The following is a 22231-nucleotide window of genomic DNA, read 5'->3' as shown; positions in this document are numbered from 1 at the left end:
GAGAATGGCAATCATTAAGAAATCAAACAAAAACAAATCCCATGTGGCTGTGGTAAAAAAGGAACTCTCCTACATTGCTGGTGGGAATGCAAACTAGTACAACCATTGTAGAAGTCAGTATGGAGATTTCTCCAAGAATTAAAACTAGAGATTCCATACAACCCAGCTATCCCCTGCTAGATATCTTCTCCAGAGAGCTAAAGTCAACATACAAAAGTGATAATTGTATACCAATGTTTATAGTGCCAACGTTTACAGTATTATATTATTCATAATACCTAAATTTTGGAAGCAGCCTGTGTACCCAGATGACTGAATAAGCAAAATGTGATATATAATGGAATATACAGTGTTATATAGTGACATATAATGGAATATGTAATATATGATGAATACCACTTGGCTATCAAGAAGGACAAATTTGAGGCATATGTAGAAAATGGATGCATCTGGAAAACATAATGTTGAGTGAAATAAAGCAGACACTCAAGTTTGAATATCACACAGTATCCCTCATTTGAGTGAGGCAAAGTACAAAGAAAATGATAAAAAAAAAATTGACAGAAAGGGACAAGGGGACAGATCTCTTCCAGTAGGGAAAGGGTCCAAGAGAACAAGGAGAGGGGGGACCGGCGGGGATGAGAGGCAGAAAGATATAACAAGTACTGGGACCTAATAACCCTAATCGATGTGAACATTATAATGCATAACTTGTGCTAGAAGAAATATTACCAACAAGTATGAAAAAGGTGATTGGGGAACCAGAGGAGGAACTGGGAGGGGGGCAGAAGGGGAGTGAGATTTTTAATAAAGCTGTAATATGTACATATAGTCATTCCCCACGATGATTGTAAACTACGTGAATTAGAAACATGTACTAATAAAGTAAAATAAAACAGAGAACATTTTTAAAAAAGAATTTGTCTATAAGAATTTAGATGTTAGCCAGGGATCTATAGCTCAGTGGCACAAGCACCTGCCTGGCAAGCATAAGGTCCTGAGTTCGACTCCTGATACCAAACAAACAAACAAACAAAAAAGAATTTAAATGTTAATTGCAAAAAGTTACTAAGAATATGAAAGAAAATGAGATTACAAAATTGTCATGCCAAAAGTACAAAAGAATTTGTCAAGTGGTTATCTGGAGAAGAATACAGAAACATTCAGAGCTGTAACCCTGGTGGCTGATGTTCTGCTTGAGTAGCTGTTGTGACTGCAGTAGGTAGTTTAGGTAGAGAATGAGCCAAGAAAAGACAAAATGGTTCAATGGAGCAGAAAGTACCCTGGGCTAGAAGCCAGAAGGCTGCATTCTAGCCACAACTTCTCCCTGCTGAGCCATCTTTTTAATTTTTTTTTTTTTAAAGAGAAAAACGAATGAAAACAATAATACCAAATTTCAAAACCAGCTCTGAGTGATCTTGGGCTAGTCTTTCTGCCTTTCTGGATCTCTGCCCAATATTTTGAAGTGAAAAGATGAATGCAGATGACCTCTAGTGGCCCTTCTAACTCAGCCTCAGTTCAGGAATCCGTCCCCATATCTGGTTTCTTTAGCAGGAAAAGACGGGCGCACGGAAAGAACTTGGACCTTTCCTGCCCTAAGTGGCCAAGAGACCTCATAGGCTGGCTCTGCTCGCTTCTGTATCCAGGCTCTTGCTGCATCCAGCCCTGTCATTACCGGGGTTCTGAGACATGGCACCAGACTGTGACGATCAAGGTTACTGGAGGACACTGATGAAGGCAGACACAACAGATGATAATGTCAGGTGGCATAAAGTCAGCCCAGCCAGGGATGAAGGCGGCATCAGAGTGCAGGGGAAAGAGCAACGCAGTCTGATGACAACCACGCAGGACTCTGTAGCACAGGTGGCATTTGAGGCTGGTGACTTAAGGACACAGCATTTAATAAAGGTAGGTGGGGCTACAGAATTTAATTTAATAAAGGTAGGAGAGCTACAGAAGGCTAGTTGGTGCTGAGGTGGATGGTATGGCTGGTCCTGTAGTAGAGGAAATGCGTAGGAGGAAGCGGGGACTTGGAGAGGTTATTTAAGGCCAGCGAAGTCAGTCTGGGACAAGGCCAGGCTGAGCATTGGTCTTGAAGCTCTTAACAGTGAGAAACGAAAGAAGGGTGATGGCAGTGGGGAAACGGCACGGGATGAGCTTAGGAGGGAGGCGACCACAGGTGCCCTAGGAGCAGGGTCACGGTGAAGCGAGAGGGAAGCAGAGGTGCCCTTGAGTGGGCTTTTCAATAATCCGGGCCAGCACGGGCTGGATATGGCAGTGAAGTTGCCAGCGTGAATGTACAAGAGGCCCAGGGACTCAGGCAAGAGCCACCGGAACAGACAAGCACCGCCGATGGAGACTGCCGCCGAGGCCAGACCGCCTGGCTCTGCCACCAGCAAGCTCTCATCGTAGGCTGTTTCTTATTTGCAAACTACTTCTTATGGGTGTCCAGGGACCGTGGGACTTACTAAGTGAAAGCCTTTAGAACAGTGTTTGGCACGGGTAAGTGTTCTGTAAGTGGTGCCAACAACGATGGCGGCGCAGCTGCACATTTGAGGGAGCCAAGGGTGGCCAGGGACTCTGCGGGCAGCCCAACAGGAGCAGGAGTTTAAGAGATGACTTGGGCCTGTGAGCTCCAGTTCGGATGCGCCAGGTGCAAGGGACTCAATGTTTGCGCTCCCCTCTGCCACCACCGAAGCCCCACATCCAAACCCTAACTCCTAATAGGGTGGTATTAGGAAGTGGGGCCTTCGGACGGTGATTAGGGCCTGAGGGTAGAACTTCCTGAATGGGATTAGCGGCCCTATAAAAGGACTCCAGGGAGTTCTTTTCCTCTTTTTCTGCTATGCAAGGAGTCAAGGAGAAGCAGATCACCTGTGACTTGGAAGAGGGCCCTCACCAGACCTCGTCACGCTCCCACCTTGATCTCAGACTTCCAGCCTCCAGAACTGTGTGAGAAATGTGTCTGGTGATTATGAACCACCAAGTGCATCGTACTTGGTCATAGCAGCCTGAACAGACTACAGCTAGGTTTGCGTCCGCAAGATGCCACATTCCAGGTGAGTGGAAAAGCCTGGCTGGAGGTGGCGGGAGGGTGAGCCAGGAGAGGGAGATTCAGTGAGTCCTGAGCCTGCGGGGCTGAGGCTGAGGCTGTGGGTGGGAGACTGCCTCAGGGCAGAGTGCAGCAGTGGATGACAGAGGTGGCGGACAGTCAGGACTCCTGTGGCTGTGGAGACCAGGAGAAGCCGAGCTCCTCCAGAACAGGGTTTTTACCGCTGTGCTCCTACTGCGCTTAGCACAGGGCCTGGGACAGACTAAAAGCTCAGTTAGCATCCGCTGAGTGAGAACATAAGTGAAATTTATCCATTCCAAATATTAGGTACAAAATAACATCACTAACCAACATTAATTAGATGTTTACCACCTGCCAAATGCCATGCTAAAAGCCACACATACAGGTCTCATTTGACTTTTGTGGAAGCCCTATAGAGAAGATGCTATTATTTCCATTTTACAGGTCAGGAAACAGGTTTCAAAGGGCAGAAGGACTTGCGGAGCTCACATGGCTGAGTGAGGGGGGCCAGGGCCCATACCCAAGGCTTCAGTCTCCCTGGAAGAGCTCCCCTGATACTGACCACACAAGAACGGGAGCTGGGGCAGAGCTGGGCAGCAACGCCCTCATTAGTTATTACATAATGTGGTGGGGAGAGGAGCTGGAGGTCGGAGCCGGAGCGGCTGGACCTAGTAAGTGTCAGACTTGTGGGGTAAGGCCAGACTCTGGAAGGACGGGAGCAGATCAGGAAGGGTAGAGCAGACGGTGGGAGTGAGAGGTACAGAGTGGAGCTCAGAGATGAAGCCAGAGGGAAGTCCCCTCGTCACTTGGTGATGGCTGTGTGCGTGTGCATCTGTGCATCTGGAGGAGGTAGTGGGTTGCACTGGCCGCTCTGAGGATGCACACAGGTCCAGACAGATGACAGGGACTGGGTGACAGGGACTAGAGGCCATTTGCAGAGTGGAGGGACTGCACACGTGGCAGGAACCAAGCTTGCGCAGGCGGCTTCACCCTGCTTCTAAGTGCTTGTGTAAGTCCTGCCCACGTCCTCAAACACCAGAAGTCACTGCACACCCCTTAGGTGCAAGCTCTGTGGCCCAGGTTGCAGGGCTGATTCTGTACAACGCCAGAGGCACAAGAGCAGTCTGCAGGAGACCGCACGTCATGAACTGGCATTCAGAACCCTGGACTGTAGCTCTAGAGTGATGGCACTCCAAGCAGGTGCTGAGCTCATGGCTTCAGGAGATTGCCAGAGAAAGCCAGAAGCAGCTGTGACCCTTTCCCTGGGCTGTGTGTCCCCTCTGCATGGCCCCCCAAGAAGGACAAGGCCCATCATCCAGTCCCTAGCACAGTACCTAATTAGGTCTAGGATCAGGCCCAGGGTACAAGCAGCTGATCTGTCGAGGGACTGAACCCAGAAGCAGCACCCTTTGTACATGCTGAGTGGCACCTCACTCAGTGCTTGAGAAGACCTGCTGGCACTTGCCTCTCCCGGAGAACACTTCTGAGTGCCTAGTCTGCCTGTGACAGTTCTCTCTGGAGCCCCTGCAGTCCCAGGGGCCTGCACAGCAGCCTTGTTGGGCCCCTTCCTTCCCAGCTAACTCTAGGATGACATGATAGGAGCTGCAGACTGGGCCTATCCAAGCCCCGGCAGCCATGCTCACGCCTGTTTCTGTGTGTGTGTTGGGCCCCAAGCTAAACCCTGGGGTCATAAAGAGAGGCCCTTCACAGTGGTTATGATTCTGAGGGCATCGAAAGTATTCATATCCACAGAAACCACACTGTCACACGTGTCGACCTCCTACTATGTGCAAGAGTTGTGCTAGGTACTCTCTCTATATTATCCCTAGTTTGTATACAACTCCGGGATGAGGTATTAATTTTTCAGAAAAGAAAATCAAGGCTCAAATCTTGCCACGCTAGATTCACCCACCAGGCTAAATTTACCGGTACCCCAGATTCGATTAACTCAGAAGCTGAGATTCTAGTCTAGCTGTGCTCCTGGGCTTACCAGAGACTATGCTGCCCCTTCTTCCATTCCCACTCCCATGTCCGCACCCTGTGGCCCTCCCGGCCTACGGTGGAGGCCTACCTGAGCCTGTGGATGCATTCAACCCTGCTGCATACTAGGAGAGCAAAAAGAAGAAAACGGGGGTGAACTGAGCAGAAACTATCTGTGCTAAGCACTTTCACACATTAATGTCTCACTTAATTTTCTCAACTACCCTATAAGGTGGTATGAACACCCCCGTTTTACAGAAGACAAAGCTGCAACTCAGGAGTTGTTAGAAGTCACACAGTAAGGTACCGTGTCAGCATCAGGCCAGGCCTATCCGAATCTAAGGTTTATACTTATGCACCAAACCCCTTCTCAGCATGGTTTTTTTGTTTGTTTGTTTTGTTTTACTACCAGGAATCTAACTCAGGACCTTGGGCTTGCCAGGCAGGCACTTGTGCCACTGAGCTACAATCACGGTTCCAAACCCCTTCTCAACTCCATGCAGTGGTCATTTGGGGACCCTGGTCACCTGCTATGGTCCAGCTGTCATTGCCACCTGTGGCAGCCCCACCCAAGCCCCAGCATCATGAGCAGAATGCTGAAAATGAGAAGAAAAGGAGATTTTCTTCCTGTGCAAGGCCTAGAGGACCTTGCTGAGCTCAAGACACGTGTCAGTCCAGCAACATGCATACCTCACCCTAAGCCTGATGTCCATGGGCCTAGCCTGCCCTCTGCAGCCAGCAGTCCTGCCAAGTCCAGGGCCACATGTACACCACAGCTACAGTTCCATCCAGCTTCTGTCAGTTCTCCTCCAAGAGGCTGGGCATATATACACTGACTCTGTGTCCTCCATTTCTCCCAAGGACCTGCTTCGATATGGACAGGCGCCTGGCACTGGGCTCACAAGACTCCCCTTGGTCACACAAATCAACCTACTGTTCCATTCTATACAGAATGCATTTGAGTACCCATATCTGCTCTCAAGTTTGCTGTGTCTTTTGACACCATGATTTAAGCTGCTGACTTCCACGCTTTGCTAGTTTGTCCCTCCCTGACTTATTTTCCTTGCTCATCCGGCCTATCTGTTGAGATCCCAGGAGGACCCTTAGCCTCCCTGCAACAGCCTGGCACCCAGGTTCCATCAGTGGGTTTTGTGTCCCTAAACCTTACTGTCTCTGTCTGATGTCACTGGTGAGCCCTCTCTCTCTTCATCTGCAGGCCATCGTCTTGTACTCCTTCTTAAATCAATGTTCCCTAGCACCTTACAACTCTCCATGCTTAGACTGCAGGCGAGACACAAGGGCTCAGACAACCAACCTTACGTAGGCTGGTCTTCCTGGCCACCATCAGAGCCCTAGTTTGAATGTATTCAATAAATTCTTGGAGTCACTCTGATGTCATTAGGATGAAAAGGTTTGTTCCCACAGCTGCAGCCACAAGCACAACCTGGTAATGTATGCACTCACAACACTACAGCCGAGCAGGTGGCTGTGTAGGCCCCAGTGGAGCTCAAGCACAGCTTATCAAACTTCGCTCTCCACTTCATCTCAGTCTTCTACCCAGGACAAGCAATGCTGTTTTAAACCCACATTCATCCCTTGAGCTCAGAACATTTGAAATGGAGCCCCTAGTGTGCCTGCTGTCCTATTGTTGAGGACTGAGTAAGTCTAGAAACTCAGAACTACTGATTTCTCAGGCCTGGTTCAGCTCTGACTCAGGACCCTGGACCAAACCCACCATAATCTGTGCAAGACACACGATGTCCATAAGCTTCCCAAGTGCCTTCAGAGAATGTCCAACAATACACACAAAACAACTCTATGGCACCACTCCTGACTAATATGGCAAAATGAGGGGAAAAAATAAAACAATACAAAACAAAGAAAAATGATGAACCTTGATGTTGGAGGGTGGTAGGGACTGCCATGTATAATTGGTGTCATGGTAAATGGATTTAATATTTCTGGAGAACTATCTAGTAATATATGACAAGAACTACAAAATTGCTCATACCCTTTGACCTAGTAATACCACTTGGGGAATGCTTCCCAGTAAAATACTAAGAAAGTAATTTGTACAGAGATATTCATAGCCATGATATTTATAATAGCAAGAAGTTGGAAAGAACCCAAAGGCTCAGCACTTGGGAAATGACTAAGCAAACTGGGTCGAGTGAGCACCTCGGGATGTTCTCCAGCCAGGAGGCATGGACATGTGCAGTCCTGGGAGACATGAACTTGAGGCCCCAGGAAATAAACCCACCCAGCCCACCTCCAACACCAGCGTCCACTCTGGAATTGGAGAGCCAGTGACTTGACTGTGTTGCCTTCATGCTAATTTAGTAAGTTTTGAGGCCTCTAAAGGTCATTTACTTTATCTTTTTGTAAAGGTCATTTTGAATTAAGTAGATTCTTTTTTTTTTTTTTTTTTAAGAAAACACTTAAAATGATTTTTTTTTTTTTTTTTTTTAAGAAAACACTTAAAATGCTGAAAAGGAACTCCACTGAAGAGATTTCCTAATGATATTTGGACAAGCTCATCTCCCGGAGTCCTCTTGAAAACATGATCGCGTGTCCCTGAAGGGGAGTCAGGCTCATCCTCATGGCTGAACAGGGACAGGAATGGCTGGTGTGGACCCAGGTTCTCTCGGTGAGTTAAGAGAGTCACAGTCTCAGTGGATCCGGACACTGTGCCTCTGCAGCAGTACCTTGTACATGATGTTCACGTCCTCCCCTTTCTGAGTCTTCCTCCCTCAGGGGTCTACCCTATGCACCATTCTTTCTCTCCAAAGCCTCAGGAAGGCATTTTTGAAAAGGCAGCTGGGTCTCTTCCTGATACAAGAGACCAGGTGACTAGAACATCTTCTAAAGCCAAAGTATGAATGTCCAGTGATGGCACTGCAGGCAGACAACCGTGCTTCCACATACAAACAGTAGGGCTGGCCCAGGGTGCGCCACCCACTAGAACAACCTGGACAGCTTTAAAGCATAGGTTCCTGGACACCACCCTTACTCTATGGGGGCGGGGCTGGAGAGTATGTATTTTTCAAAACATTCCCAGTGGTCCTCATGACGCTGATCACTATTCTAGAGCCTTGTTGCCTATGAGAATTCGGGGCCATCCTCCTGGGCTGCTGAGTTCAGAGGGCTCTCACTGGGGGCAGAAAGCCAACTTACAGCCAGCAGCAGAGACCAAGCCCCTCACATGCACGCACACACACACACACACACACACACACACACACACACTTCCTGGGGAAGGCTCAGCTTATGGCCTAGGACAATGGTGGTGAACCTATGGCATGCATGCCCCCAGTGGGCTCTTTATATCATTGAAAGCTATAGAAGGTTTGCCATCATCAGCCTAGGACATCAGGGAGAGGGCCCTCCACAGGCTTCAGAGGGCAACCTGGACTCCCCAGAGGCCAAGAGTCAGCCACTGCTCTGCCTCAGCCCAAACAATGGCTTCTTCCTGGGACCAGGGCCACCCATCTTCTGCAGGTTCCCCCCTGTGTGCTGCAGGGTCTCCCCATGCTGCAGGTGGCTCCTGGTCCACACCCACAGTCCCACATGGGGCAGTGGGGGCCTGCGGCCCCACCTGCCCAGGCCATACTTACGGAGTCATTTTATAAAGCTGCATCCTCCGCTCAAACAGCGACCCTCCCCAGGCCCAGGGCCACACCCCGGCCACAGGTATGGCCTGGACAGATTCGGTCTCACCGCCCCCTGTCTCCAGGACTCTCTTCAGCTTCACATTGGTGCTCGATTCCCCCGGCCTGTTGTCAGGAAACACCGAGAGTCGTCACCTTGCCCCCATCCAACCTCCCTGCCAGGTGAGGACAGGTGGCAGCCTCTGAGGTCCTGAAAATGAGAACCCAGAGGAGGGGGAATGGGGAAAGACTACAGGGAGAGAGTCTTTCCTTGGGAGTTTTGGAACCATCTTCTGAACCCTACCTGAGGAGGTGACAGGGTGAGGTCACTTCTCCTGAGACTTCCATCCAAACTATTCTGAGGGAGTAAGAGTTTGGGGGATTCTGGAGCTTCCCCAAAGCTCTACCTTTCAGCGTGGGGTCCTGCAGCCCAATGTGGCCTACTTTGGGGTTAGGGGATCCCTTAACAGGTGGGGAGGGCAGTACAACCTTCCCAGCAATGGGTGCGTCCAATGTTGGACATGTGCTGGACTGCTGGGGCAGAGGCCAAACCAGCATGCCCAGTGGCTGCTCTGAGCTGACTTCCTTCATCCTCCTTCCTCACCACAGGATCCCAGGGCAAGGTGATGGGGGGCTCTTTCCCAACTTGGAGGCCCAGCCTGAGGGAGGGGAGCGGGTATCGCTCCTTCAGAAGGGCATGGGTGTGTCTTCTCCCATCCTGGGGACCCTCCATCTCCCTCCCTCCCCACAACACAACACACACAGAGTGGTCCAACCCTGCCTGGCCTTAGCTCATTGACAGTGCCCACTGCCAGGGAGGCTTGAGAGAAGCTCTGCAGGGCTGGAGGGCAGCTGGGGCACCACCTGCCAAGTCCTCCCACACACAGACGGCCTCATCACCAACACCAAGCCTGAGGAAGAGCTAAGTATGTGATGTCCTGTTCAGAGAATCCCTATTCTGCCTTTGTAGACACAAGAGAGAGAGCATCGAGGAACAGGGAGGTGATCTGTCACTTCAAAGGCAGCCTCACCCTGTGCTTGCCTTGGGCTAAGTGGAGGAACACAGGGTTGCGGTTGGGCCTACCAGGCAGGTGGAGACCACAAAGTGAGCTCCATCCACTGCTGAAATCACCCATGATCAGGCAGAGACAAGTCCTACATAACTGGGACATAACCATAACTCCAACATGTTGGAAATGGACTCAGAGGTTCACATGGCATCTGTAACGAGGATATCCACTTTCTCTATTCTCTGTCAGCATCTATGCTGACCAGGATTCATAGGCCCAAGCATAGACAGCAGTCTCAGGGATTCTCTGGCCTGCTAGTTTTCAGTTGCAGCACATTCTTTCATGGAAAACAACAGAAAACACTAAAGCAAGAAGCTCTGGATCAAGTTGGAGTTCTATAACAATGCTTCCTTAGAGAAATTTCTAGATGACCGTGGGGCTCCAAATGTCTTTTGAAAATCACTGGTCTTGTCCAACCTTATTTTCAGAAGCTGAGGCTCAGAGTGGAATGTGATTGGCCAAAGGTCACATGGCAAGTTGGTGGCAGAGCCAGGAGTGGCTCCATGACTGCTAACCACTGTGATCGTTGCTGATGGCAGCCGGCCACCCCCAAACTCTCCTGGCAGGTCTCCCTCAACAATGTTACCTTCCCTGGCTTTCTGCCTCTGCACATACCCTCCTTGTCTCCCCGGATCAGTGTTTCCCCAAGTGTTCCCTTGCATATGTAGATTCTCAAGAACCACTCACTCTGCCTGGACCTCCCAAAAAAGGATCTCTGCATTTTAAATCCACATCCTAGGCATGCTACGTGTGGAATGGTGATCAGCACCATTCATCAGGCAAGCTCCTCTCATCCTGGCCTGCTCTTGCCTCAGCTAGGCCTCCTTCTGCCCCCATGCTCTGCAGGGCAGGCCTGACTTGACTGGTGCCTCCACTGCTGGGTTGTGAGCTCCTTGGAGGCAGTGACCATGTTTTCTCTCTACCTTCAGTCCCTGCTGCCTTTCACAAGGAGAGCCTTAATTACAAGTGATGAAAGAATGGGATCCCCACGTACGCCCTGCTGCTCCTTCCCAGGAGGAGGTCACAGCCCAACTAGTGACAACCTGAGAAGCTGCTCCCAGTGTCTCTGCAGGTGCCCTCTTCCCCCCAGCCTTTCTACAAAAAAAGACAGGTCAGGGTGGTAGTAATATAGGGTCTACTGGGTGCTGAAGGCCAGCTTAAACAGTGACAATTAGCTCTCAGGAAAAGTTTGTATGCATACACATATGTTTGCTATAAATTTTACTGATCTAAAGGAAGGATATATAGCAGACAATTTATAAATGCTGATGGAATATCCAATATGCTTTACTGTGTCTATTTACTAGTCAGCAAATTGTCCCATAAATCCATGAACTCTTTGATTTCTGTTTAACTCTTTTGTGGGGGTGCGGTACCAGGAATCAAATTCAGGACACCACACTTGCCGGGCAGGTGCGGCACCCCTGAGCTAAATGCTAAATGCCCAGCCCCAATTTCTATTTAATTCTTTATCTATGGCCAATCTATGCTTGCAATGACAAGTGAGTATAGTTCTGACTTAACTGTTGGTTGATATTTTTGTTTCGCTTAACAAGAGGAAAGTGAAACAACAAAGACAGAACTTCACTCATTCCTCCATGGCGATCCGAGCGACTTCTTCGCTGAACTGATAGCTGTGAATACTGGGAAAATATTTCTTCAATATTTTGTTCTATTTAAAATGTAGCAACTACCAAAGTGAGGACATTGTAAAACTTAATCTGCACTGCTAATGTTTGTTTCCACCAGTTTCTTAAAGTCTGGATAAGCAACAAAACAATAAACCCAGTCTTAATTTGTAGCAGTGCTTGCTGACTTCTGGGACCTTATACACTCCCCACAGTGACATGACCGGGGCACAGAGCAGGGCAGGGATGTGCAGCAACCCCATCTCACAGGCTCGGCTGGCACAACCCAGAGCAGAGGAGGAAAAGGGTGGGAAATAAGTAGCAAGTGGCACATTTTCAGGTGCATTAGTAGCATGTTTTTAACTTATGTAAATGTTAAATTTGTGTTGTTTAAATTTCTTAGGGACAGCTATGTTTAATGGCTGGTTACAAACATGTTCCTTCACTGTGCAGTTAAATCTCATGAGCCTGTGTGACCCAGCTCCATGACAGTAACCCTAAGGAACCAGAGGAACGTGACCCGGCTTTAACCCACCTAGCCACAGGGGGAGGGGGTCTCCCACCCTAGCCCTCCATTTCTATGCTGTGAGCTGCCAGAGACAGCACACTGCACCTATACGGAGCTATCACCCCGAACCCCATCAATATGTGCAACTAATATCAGTTAATTAAAAAGAAGTAAAACAGCTCCTGCTGTGTGACCCAAGCTGCTTGTTTCTTCTTTTTTTTTTTTTTTTTTTTTTTTTTTTTTTTTTTGTTGGTGGTGGTACTGGGGATTGAACTCAGGGCCTTGTGCATGCTAGGCAAGCACTCTACCACTGAGCTACATCCCCAGCCCCCAAGCAGCTTGTTTTGAGCCTCAGGTTCCTCAACTTTGAGGGCAAATTAATGCCCACCAACAGGTGAGGGAGGATAGACCCACTTACCGCACACACTCTGCACGCTCATATTCTAGTTCTTTTCTGTCATCGCCCCTTCCAGCCCACATGCCCATTATCTCTGCCACACTACACACCTCGTCTGGGCTCACGCAAATGCCTCAGCCTTCCGAACCTCATCACACAATAATGTGTCATCCCTCAGATACCCCAGAAAGAAGCAGACCTGCGGCGCTCTGTCTCTCATACGGCCTCAGACATCCATTCCCCATGTACCCAAATCTCCACACCACATACTCACATGCCCTCACAGACTTCAAACACTGAACCCATTGCATACCTACTCCTCACCCATATTACAGGATGCCTCACCCTGCCCCCCACTCCCTTAGCACTCCAGACACACAACACACACTCCTTCACACCAGCACACACACCAGCACGCATATGCCATCATCTGCCCACATCTCTCCCCCGCACTCACACATCCTGGGCACTGACACAGGCCACCCATACCCCCGAGTTCACACAGAGGTGGCCAGTATCACCCCCATGGTTTGGGACAGGAACCCCCGCCAGCCCTCAGAGTCCACGCTCTGAATCCAGGAGCAGTGGGAGGGGGGATCTAGGTGTATGAGGCAGGAAGGGTGGCGTGTCCTTCCTTGGGGTGACAGTTCACCTCCCTGGAGATCAGGCCTTGCTCTGAGGCACAGAAGACTACAGGGGACTGAAAAGGAGTGGGACAAGAACGGCAGGCCAACTGAACATCTCTGTTTGCTTCAGACCCAGCCTCAGGCACACTGGCAGCTCCAGCAGCCAGCCTTCTCCTGCTGTCCCCGCACCCCAGCCCTAAGGAAGATGGCAGCCTGTTTCCTGACTCTTCCCACACCAGTGGGAGCAGAACGCTGGCCTCCGTGGCAGTGTGAGGGCCTTGCTCAGGCTGGGTGGATGCTGAGCTCTGTCTCCCTGGTTCATGGGAGGCATGGGCTCCTGCTAGGTGGGGGCTGTCGGGAAAGCGAGCAGGGAGGTCAGAGCTCTACTTGGTGCTCTCAGGATATGACAGAGTGGTCCTTTTCCTATGTCTTCCCAAACTGAGGCACACCCTGCCCCTGACTGTCCCAACCTTAAGTTCCACGTGAAGTCAGGTCCTGTCTGACCTTAACCTAAAAACATCATGTCCTCCGCTGCTGTTCCTGCCTAGCCCAACCCCTGCCCGTCATCAGTGGAGATGAGCCCTTGGGCAAGGGGTCTGCCTCTGCTGCTGTCACCTCAGTGTGTGTGTGGCCTGGGTGGAGGCCTCCCTCCCTTCTGGGCCATGCCCATCATCTGAGCAAGAAGGAGCCAGTGTGCAGTAGATAATAGCTGGGTTCTGAGGCCCCTGAGGGGCAGAAGCCAACAGTGGACTGTGCTGAGACGGTCACCGTCCAACAACAGCTTTGGACTGCGTCCTGATGGGCATAGGAAGCCCTCTCAGTGGCACACTACCCCTTGTTACAGTGCCTCTCTGCAGTAGCCCGGAATTCCCAGGCAGCTGTAGTCAATTTCCCTAACTGAGGGGTTACAGGAGGCTCTTCCCCTCTCTTTTAAGCCCAGGAACTTTCCAGTGGACATCTGTGCCTGGGCTCTAGACTCTGCTTGGCCAAGACTCACCTTTTGACCTGGTACAAGATGCAGTTCTCCACTCACAGTGTTCCTGTGGGCTCAGACACACAAACTACAGGCCAAGCCAGTCTCTCTTCAGAGGACTTCCCAAATGGAACCATGATTGGCAAGACGGTCTCGCTTCTCTTCCCACACCCTACACTCCACTTGTTTAAGCTGCTTCTTCTTTACCCTCTGGCCCTTCAAGAGTTTGTTTAAAATGATACAGAATGAAGTACAGAAGCATCATGGGTCAGCCCAACAGATCTGCCATCCTCTAATCCAGATGTGTACTGTCAGCAACGTCTACACAGGCACATACACCCGTGCACATGCATGAACACAGGTACAGTACACACCAAAGCATGTACATAATGTTCACATAAAGTGGGAGTCCATATAGAAGCAGAGACCACGCATAGTGACAGCCATGGGGGAGCCCATATGCACATACATATGCCAGGACACACATTTATGCACAGACACGGGTATGTCAGAACATATAGACACACACACACACATGACATGCAGGTGAGGACATAACTAAGGGCTCACACATATGCATCCAAATTTGTGGGATGCACATTGGGTAGACAGTCCCTACAACTACTCCCTACCCACCATGCACACACACAAACACACCCTGACACTGCACATGCTCAAGGAGGGGCATGCAGAATGTCATAAGAATCACACCTTTGAGGGCTGTACTCACAGATACAAAACAAACTGCTTGCATCTATATATTACTATATCACTAGACTATATTACTATATTTATAGACTAATAAACTTTAAAATCTCCTATGAAAATAAAAATCTCTAAACTTAAAAAATACAAAAAGTTGATTAGGTTAATAACCAAGAAAGACATTGAAAATGCTAAACATCTCCAGACAAGAAAAGTACCACATTAACCATCCAGTTAAAATTGTAATTTAAAAAAATCTGTGCACAAAAGCAAACAGGCAACATATTTAGAACAGTTCACAAGAAATGTCTTCAACGTACCCGAAAACAAAGAAATGTTCTGATAAAATTGTAAATCTTTATCTATGCAAACTCCACTGACAAAATGAGACATATCCGCTGTTCCTATATGCTAGTGTAATTTTGTCAACTACATGTATATGTTTGATGCCATTCTAATCACAATTGCAGTAGGATTTTTTTTCAACTGGACAAATTTATTCCAAAATTCATCTAGAAAAATAAACCAACTTTCCAAGACAGCGAAGAAAATTATGTAAAAGAAAAAGAATGAGGAAGCACTTGCCATGCCAGCTATCAAACTGTGCTATGAATCTGCAATAGTCTTTTTTTTTTTAACGCAATAGTCTTTATCTATAAAAAGAATCTGTATGCAAAACCATGGTACCGGTAGGAGAATGGCCAAATATACCAATGCAATAGAGAAACAGACCAATGTATATACAAGAAGTTGACTCATTACAAAAATGGCCTTTCATAAAACATTAGAATGTTGGATAATTTAGTGAATGGTTTAGGGATCAACTTGCTAGCCATTAGGAGAAAAAATTATATTTTATTTCATATTCACAAATAGAAATAACAGATGATTAAAGGTTGCAAAAAAAGAAAATAAGAAAAGGACAAGTACAAAATGTAAAAGAATACTCTTCTAGGTCTTTGCAGAGATGGGCAGTTTATCTAATCCTGTTCCTAAATCCAGAAGTTATCTTTTATTAGGCGAAAAGCACAAAATTTATTAGACAAAAATTGTGTCTCTAAGGCAGAAGACTTTGTAATTGAATAAATTCAAAATTGGCAAGTATGCAGCGAGGGAGGCATTTCACATATTCTCGTATTGCTGGGGAGAGTTGACTGATAGCCTTTCTGGAAAGAAATATGATAATTTGAACATTATAAAATAACTTCAAAGATGTTCAATCTTTGTGAGCCATTAACTTCGCTTCTCTGTAGCTACTTTAAGAAAGAAAGAAATAAGAGCCTGTAGATTTATGCACTAAGATGTTCATCAGTAAGAATTTAGAAGTTACGGAAATAACTAAAGTAAGAAGATAATTAAATAATTTCAACAAATCCATAGGAAACTATTACATAGCCATTTAAAATAGTATTTGTCCAATAAGATCATGTGGAAATTTACAAGAAAAATGTAGATGACAAAACAGTGTACCCGACTTCAGTAGGATTTACTCACACACAAATGTCTATAATTGCCACTTGCAAACAAACTCATACTGCATAGTTTTTGCAGATTTTTTAAAAATAGCACCCTAAGGAGAATTTAAACCTATTTTTAATTTAACGCTATCCTCAATAACAAAGAACAACACAAAACAAATGTCACAAAACCCTAGTTTTATCCTTATTTTTTTTTTTTTTTTTTTTGGAGACAGGGTCTCGCTATGCAGTTCAAGCTGGCCTTGAGCTCACTTTGTAGCCCAGGCTGGTCTCGAACTCGCAACGATCCTCCTGCCTCAGCCTCCAGAGTGCTGGGATTACAGGTGTGCGCCACCACACCCAGTGGTTTTAGAATCCATTCTGCAATACTCACACTCTACTCCTCTGCTCCCAACAGTTCCCAGTAGGGCCACAAAACACAACCTCTGAATGTCAGCCACAGAAGACTTCCTTCCTCACCCTGAGTTTAAGCGTTTGCATTGTCACAGTGGTCTTCGTGGGAGAATATCTGTGCAACATCTCATCTCATAAAACTGTATCTCAACAAAAATACAAATACTGTTGGTAGAGCAAGTATAAATTGAGTCATTGAAGAAGGCATGGGGAAAAAGAACTGTGCGACAAAACAATAGCAGAATACACATTTCCTTCAGGGTCTTTTAACTAGGCTCAACTTACTTTCACGATGACAAAATTCACTGAAGAGAACAATGAAATAGTTCTTGTAATAAGAATGCTTTTAGTTTATGACAACAGCTTTCGGGCCTTACTCTTTTTCTTTCCTTTTCAATAAACTGAGATTACCAGGATTGGGCACACAAGAGATTTTTTTTAAATGTAGGGATGACAAGATAGATGCTCAACTTCATTATTTGCTAGGGAAATGCAAAGTAAAACCACAATACTATGTACTATAACTCACCAAAATGGTTAAAATAAAGGCAAAAAAAAAAAAAAGAACCAAGTTTTGGTTGGGATCTGTAGTAACCAGGATGTAATTCTGCTGATGAACATGCATTAGCAAAACCATTCTGGGAAACAGTTTGGCAACATCCACTGTAATGTAAGACTCCCTCATTCCATTCCTAACATATACCACATAGAAATGCATCCACGTGTTCCCCTAAAGATACATGTGAGAATGTTCATAGCAACACTAGTCATAATCGCCAAATAGATTAAACTTCCCAAATGCCCACCCACAGAAGAATGAATACACCAACTGTACTACAGCCACAAAGCTGAATGCTATAAACAACAATAAATGAACTACTGTCTAACCACATGCCCAACATAGACGAGTCTTACAAATATGGTATTGAGCAAAATGAGTGAGATTCAGGGTAGATAATAAATTATTCCATTATATAATAAATTATTCCACTTATATGAGTGTCAAACAGGCAAAATTAGTCTATGATGTCAGGAGTCAGTATAACTATCATGAGAGAGTACTCTTTCCAGAAAGGGAATAAAGGGGACTTATAAGTTGTTGGCAATGTTCTCATTCTTGATAAAGGACATGTGAACACAACCATATTCATCTGAGAAAATTCATTGTAAGTTGTAAACTTTTAATTTTTGTATTTTAATGTACACTATAGATCCTGTAATAAATAGTTTTAAATAGAAATTAATCCAAATATCAACAAGAGTTACCTCTGGGTAACTCTTATTTTATAGGCAGTCTTATTTTTCTTCCTTATTTTATGTATTTCAAATTTACTGTAATGAATGTGTTTCTAAAAGAATGTAATGTTATTTTAACACACACACACACACACACACACACACACACACACAAGAAATACACACACCCTACATGATGCGACAATGGTCCCTAAAGGCGTTGTGAAGTTGGCCTGAGCGAGAGGGCCCTACTTGTTTTCCTGAGGAATATCTCTTGTCTTTTTCTTGGGCTTGAAACAGTAGTATTCAAATCTATTTGGACATCAGAATCACCTAGGGAGCTTTCAAAAATTCCACTCCCAGTGATTCAGATTTAGTTGGTCTTAGATGGGTTCCAATATGGCACCCCATAATGTCTAAAATACCAGTTCAGACCACAGGGTCTGAACTATTCAAGTTTTAGTTCTCCCTTCCTATATAAGGGCTGGGAAAATCTGTCTGGGGCACTGAAAGTGCCCTTTGAGTAGCCCTGGGAAATAAACACTAAGGCCGAGGGACTGGGTACTTCCTAGAAGAACAACAGCTTTGGAACACAAGGTACCCCTGCTTTAGTGAGACCACCAGAGAGAGTGGCTGGCAAAGTCCTGCTCTGTGGTAAGCTCTACGAATCTGAGGTTATTTCTCTGACCTTAGATATACCAGGAATTCACAAAGTCTAGCACCTATTTCATAAAATTACAAATAAAAAAGCAATGTATGTAAATCATTTCATATAGAGTCTGGCATGTACTAATATCACAATGATACTATATATATGTATTATTATATTCCATTAATAGTTAATATTGCATAGGATTATATAACATTACATATATACATATATATATATATAAAATATATATATATATATATATAGAGAGAGAGAGAGAGAGAGAGAGATTAATTGACAGCCTGAGGACACAATGAAAAAGACAGACATGGTGATGCCCTCATGGAGTCTGTAATCAAATGACAGTGTATAAATAATTTTCATGTGGATAAGAAACCTTTCCTAGCAGAATTAAATTGCATGGTGGCACATCCCCAATTATGAAAGCCCTTCATCATATTCTAAAGTCTCTTTTCAATAAGAATTCTCTGTGATCCAGTAGGCTTCCTGTAGCAGTTTCAGACTGACATGCAGGAGATGGCTCTACTGAGAAACCAAAGCCCAGCAATCCCAAGGACCCTCCCTGGGGCCAGTTGCATGCGCGCCTGGATGCTTGGCAGGGGTCACTCAAAAGCAGAAGGTGTAAGTGCAACAACAGAAAGGCTCATGTACCCGTAGCTCCTGTGCAGAAGAGCAAAGAGGCAGCACAAACCTTATGCCCACTATTGCTTAGCCCTGGAAGGAAGGCCCTGCTGCTCTGAGCCTTTCTCCTATGGGCCTGATAGCCATAGGGTCATCCACGCAACTGACCCATGGGCAACTGACGTTGGATCTCTTTGTTTCCACCAGTACTGTTTCCACCAGTACTTAACTTTCACTCACTCAGTATGCTTACATTGAGTTCCCACTCCGTGCATGGCCTCCCACTAAGGCTAGCAAAACCAAGCAGGGACAAGAGCTTGGCCTCAGAAAGTTCACAGCTCAGAAGCAGCTTCATACATAATCCACTGTTACAGTAAATACACTAATACCTGTGATGGAAGCACCATGCATGACTGAGGACACCTAAGTATGATCCTGGAAGAAGTGATACCACGTCCTGAAGGGTAATGGGAACTCTGCCAGAAAGACAGGGAAGGGCACTGCATGTGGAAGGCGCCACAGGCAAGTCCCAGAAATGGAAAAGAGCACAGGAGGTTGGAAGACAGCTGCAGGTGACAGTGGGAGAGGCAGGACATGAGAACACTGGCGAACACACCAGCAGCAGACAGTAAAGAGTCTCTGTCTCCACGAAGAATGGTGATCTCTACAAGAAAGCTTTGGAGAACCAACTGAAACATGTTAAGAGGGGATAATATGATCATACCTGTGCTCTGGAAAAATAACTGACTTCAGTGTGGCCAGTGGGATGGAGTAAGATAGGACTAGAGGCAAAGAGGCAGTTTGTAGGCGTCTATATAGTAACGTAGACTAAGGATGGTGAAGGCCTAAAGTTATCTGGTGGATGAATAGATGTGCAGAAAAGGAGGGCAGGAAGGAAGCCAAAAAGGCAGGTGCAGATTTGCAAATAAGCCTGTGTGAGGTCTGTGCTGACTCTGGGTAGTTAGTGGCAGAACTGAACTGAGCTGTGGAATATTCAGTTCAATTAGAGAGCTGTTGAACTGGTTCGTTGATATAGAAAAAACACCCCACACATTTGATATTAGAAATGTTGTGGGTAAAAACAATGTAAGTAGAAACATACCTAAAAATGATATAGATGATAAAACTAGAAGACAAAATGTTCAAAGAACTGTTATAAATTCATTCTCCAGGGCTGGGCATGGTGGTACATGCCCATAATCCCAGCACTTGGGAGGCTGAGCCAGGAGGATCACTGCCAGTTTGAGGCCAGCCTGGGCTACATAGCGAGTTCAAGGCCAACCTGAACTACACAGCAAGACCCTGTCTCAAAAAAAGAAAAAAATTTACTGCAGGTAAGGAAAGTGGAGGAAAACATGAACATAAAGACGAGAGAAATAACAGATGTAATTAAAGCCCCAATAAAACTTCGAGAGCTGAACACAATCCCGATGACAAAAATTATACTGCATGCAAACAGACACTGCAAAGAAAGTATTAGTAAATTCAAAGCTATAGATAGAAATGTCAAAATAAAACACAGAGAAAAAAATACCAAAAAATTCCAAAGCATCAGCAAATCATAGAACATTAACATGCAATCTACATACATGTAACTTCAGTTCCAGAAAAAAATGAAGAGGGAAAGCAGAAATTTTTTGAAGAAATGATACCCTAATCTTTTCAAATTAGATGAAAATTATAAACTCACAGATTTAAGAAAACTAAAAAAGACTGCGAAGAAACATGAAGAAAGTTACAGTAGAACACCTTATAATCAAACTGCTAAAAATCAGCAGTAAAGAGAAAATCTTGAAAGTAGACAGAAAAGCAGCGACACAGCAGACATTACAAAAAGAAGAACAAAGAAAAGAATGGCTATATACTTCTCACCCAAAACAGTGCAAATCAGAAGAAAGTATGGAAAGAAAAAAAACCTGTCAATTTTAGTTCAATATGTTACCCAAGTATGTTTTAAAAATAAAGGCAAAATAAAGACCATTTCATATAGAGTCTTAGTTAGCACTATAAATGTTAAAGTGAGTCTCTGAAAAAAAGGAAAATGATAATAGGTGACAATTTGAACAGACATAAGAAGAACACTGGAAATGATATATATAAAGGTATCTAAAATATTTTATTCCTCAATTTTAAAAAAATCTGGAACCTTCAAAATCATACTCTTGGGGGCTGGGGATTTAGCTCAGTGGCACAGCACCTGCCTGGCAAGTGCAAGGTCGTGAGTTTGATTCCCGGTACTGGAAAAACAAACAAACAAACAAAAAATAAAAAATAAACAAAATTATACTCTTACCCAATTGGGATTTATTCCAGGGATGTAAAGCTGATTTATCCTCCAAAAATCAATTAATAGGATATATAATATTGAATAAAGGACAAAAACCACATAATCATCTTAACAGATATAAAAAAATCATTTGAAAAAATTCAAACTCAACACCTTTTCATAACAACAACAACAAAAAAACACTCAACAACTAAAGAACAGAAGAGGATTTACTCAACCTGAGAAGGAAACTCCCAAAAGTAACATCATATTAAAGGTGAAAGACCAAATGGATGCCCTCCTAAGATCAAAACAAGTCTATTTACTATTATATTGGAGGTTCTAGCTAAGATGCTTAAGCAGAAAAATGAAATAAAAGGCACCCAGATCAGAAAGGGAAAAGTAAAACTATTTCCATTTTTAGATGACACCATATTGTTTTAAGAAAATTTGAGGTATCCACTAAAAAACTATTAGAACTAATGAACAAATTCAGCAAGTTTGCAGAATACAAGATCAACAGGGGCTGGGGATTTAGCTCAGTGGCAAAGCGCCTGCCTGGCAAGTGCCAGGTCGTGAGTTCGGTTCCTGGTACCGGAGAAAAATCAAAACCAAAAAAAAAAAAAAAAGATCAACATACAAGATCGGTTATACCCTTATGTACTTTCAATGAACAATTTAACAAATAAATTAACAATAAAATTTAATTTACAAGAACACCCAAAAGAATAAAATACTGAGGAGTGAATTTTTTAAAAGATGTACAAGATTTTACACTGAAAACTACAAACATCTTTGAAAGAGACTAAAGAAGTTCCAAATAAATAAAAAAGCATCCTGTATATATGGATCAGACACTACATATTGTTAAAATGACAACACTCCCCAAATTGATGTACAGATTGACTGCAATCCCCATCAGAAAACCAGCTGGCTTCTTTGCAGAAGTTGACAAGCTGA

General features: G+C 45.3%; 1 protein-coding gene and 1 long non-coding RNA gene across 5 annotated transcripts in view; one reads left to right on the top strand and one right to left on the bottom strand.

The window, feature by feature from the left end:
* Positions 1 to 22231, bottom strand: part of Tub (tubby bipartite transcription factor) — an 86957-nt gene that overhangs the window by 38285 nt on the left and 26441 nt on the right. The gene's annotated exons all lie outside the window — the stretch shown is intronic.
* LOC102015713 lies at positions 1824 to 8277 on the top strand. 2 transcript variants are annotated; one of them, XR_001233159.1, is made up of 3 exons: positions 1824 to 1908; positions 2853 to 3059; positions 7524 to 8277. It is a non-coding gene; the product is annotated as an uncharacterized LOC102015713 (long non-coding RNA). The 2 variants fall into 2 exon arrangements; XR_260193.2 differs by lacking the exon at positions 1824 to 1908 and adding an exon at positions 2324 to 2502.

This window comes from Chinchilla lanigera, unplaced genomic scaffold (genome assembly GCF_000276665.1).
Source record: "Chinchilla lanigera isolate Chin_1 unplaced genomic scaffold, ChiLan1.0 scaffold00013, whole genome shotgun sequence".
NCBI lineage: Eukaryota > Metazoa > Chordata > Mammalia > Rodentia > Chinchillidae > Chinchilla > Chinchilla lanigera.
Note: the sequence above shows the minus strand (reverse complement) of the source record. Positions and strands in the feature narration are given on the sequence as shown.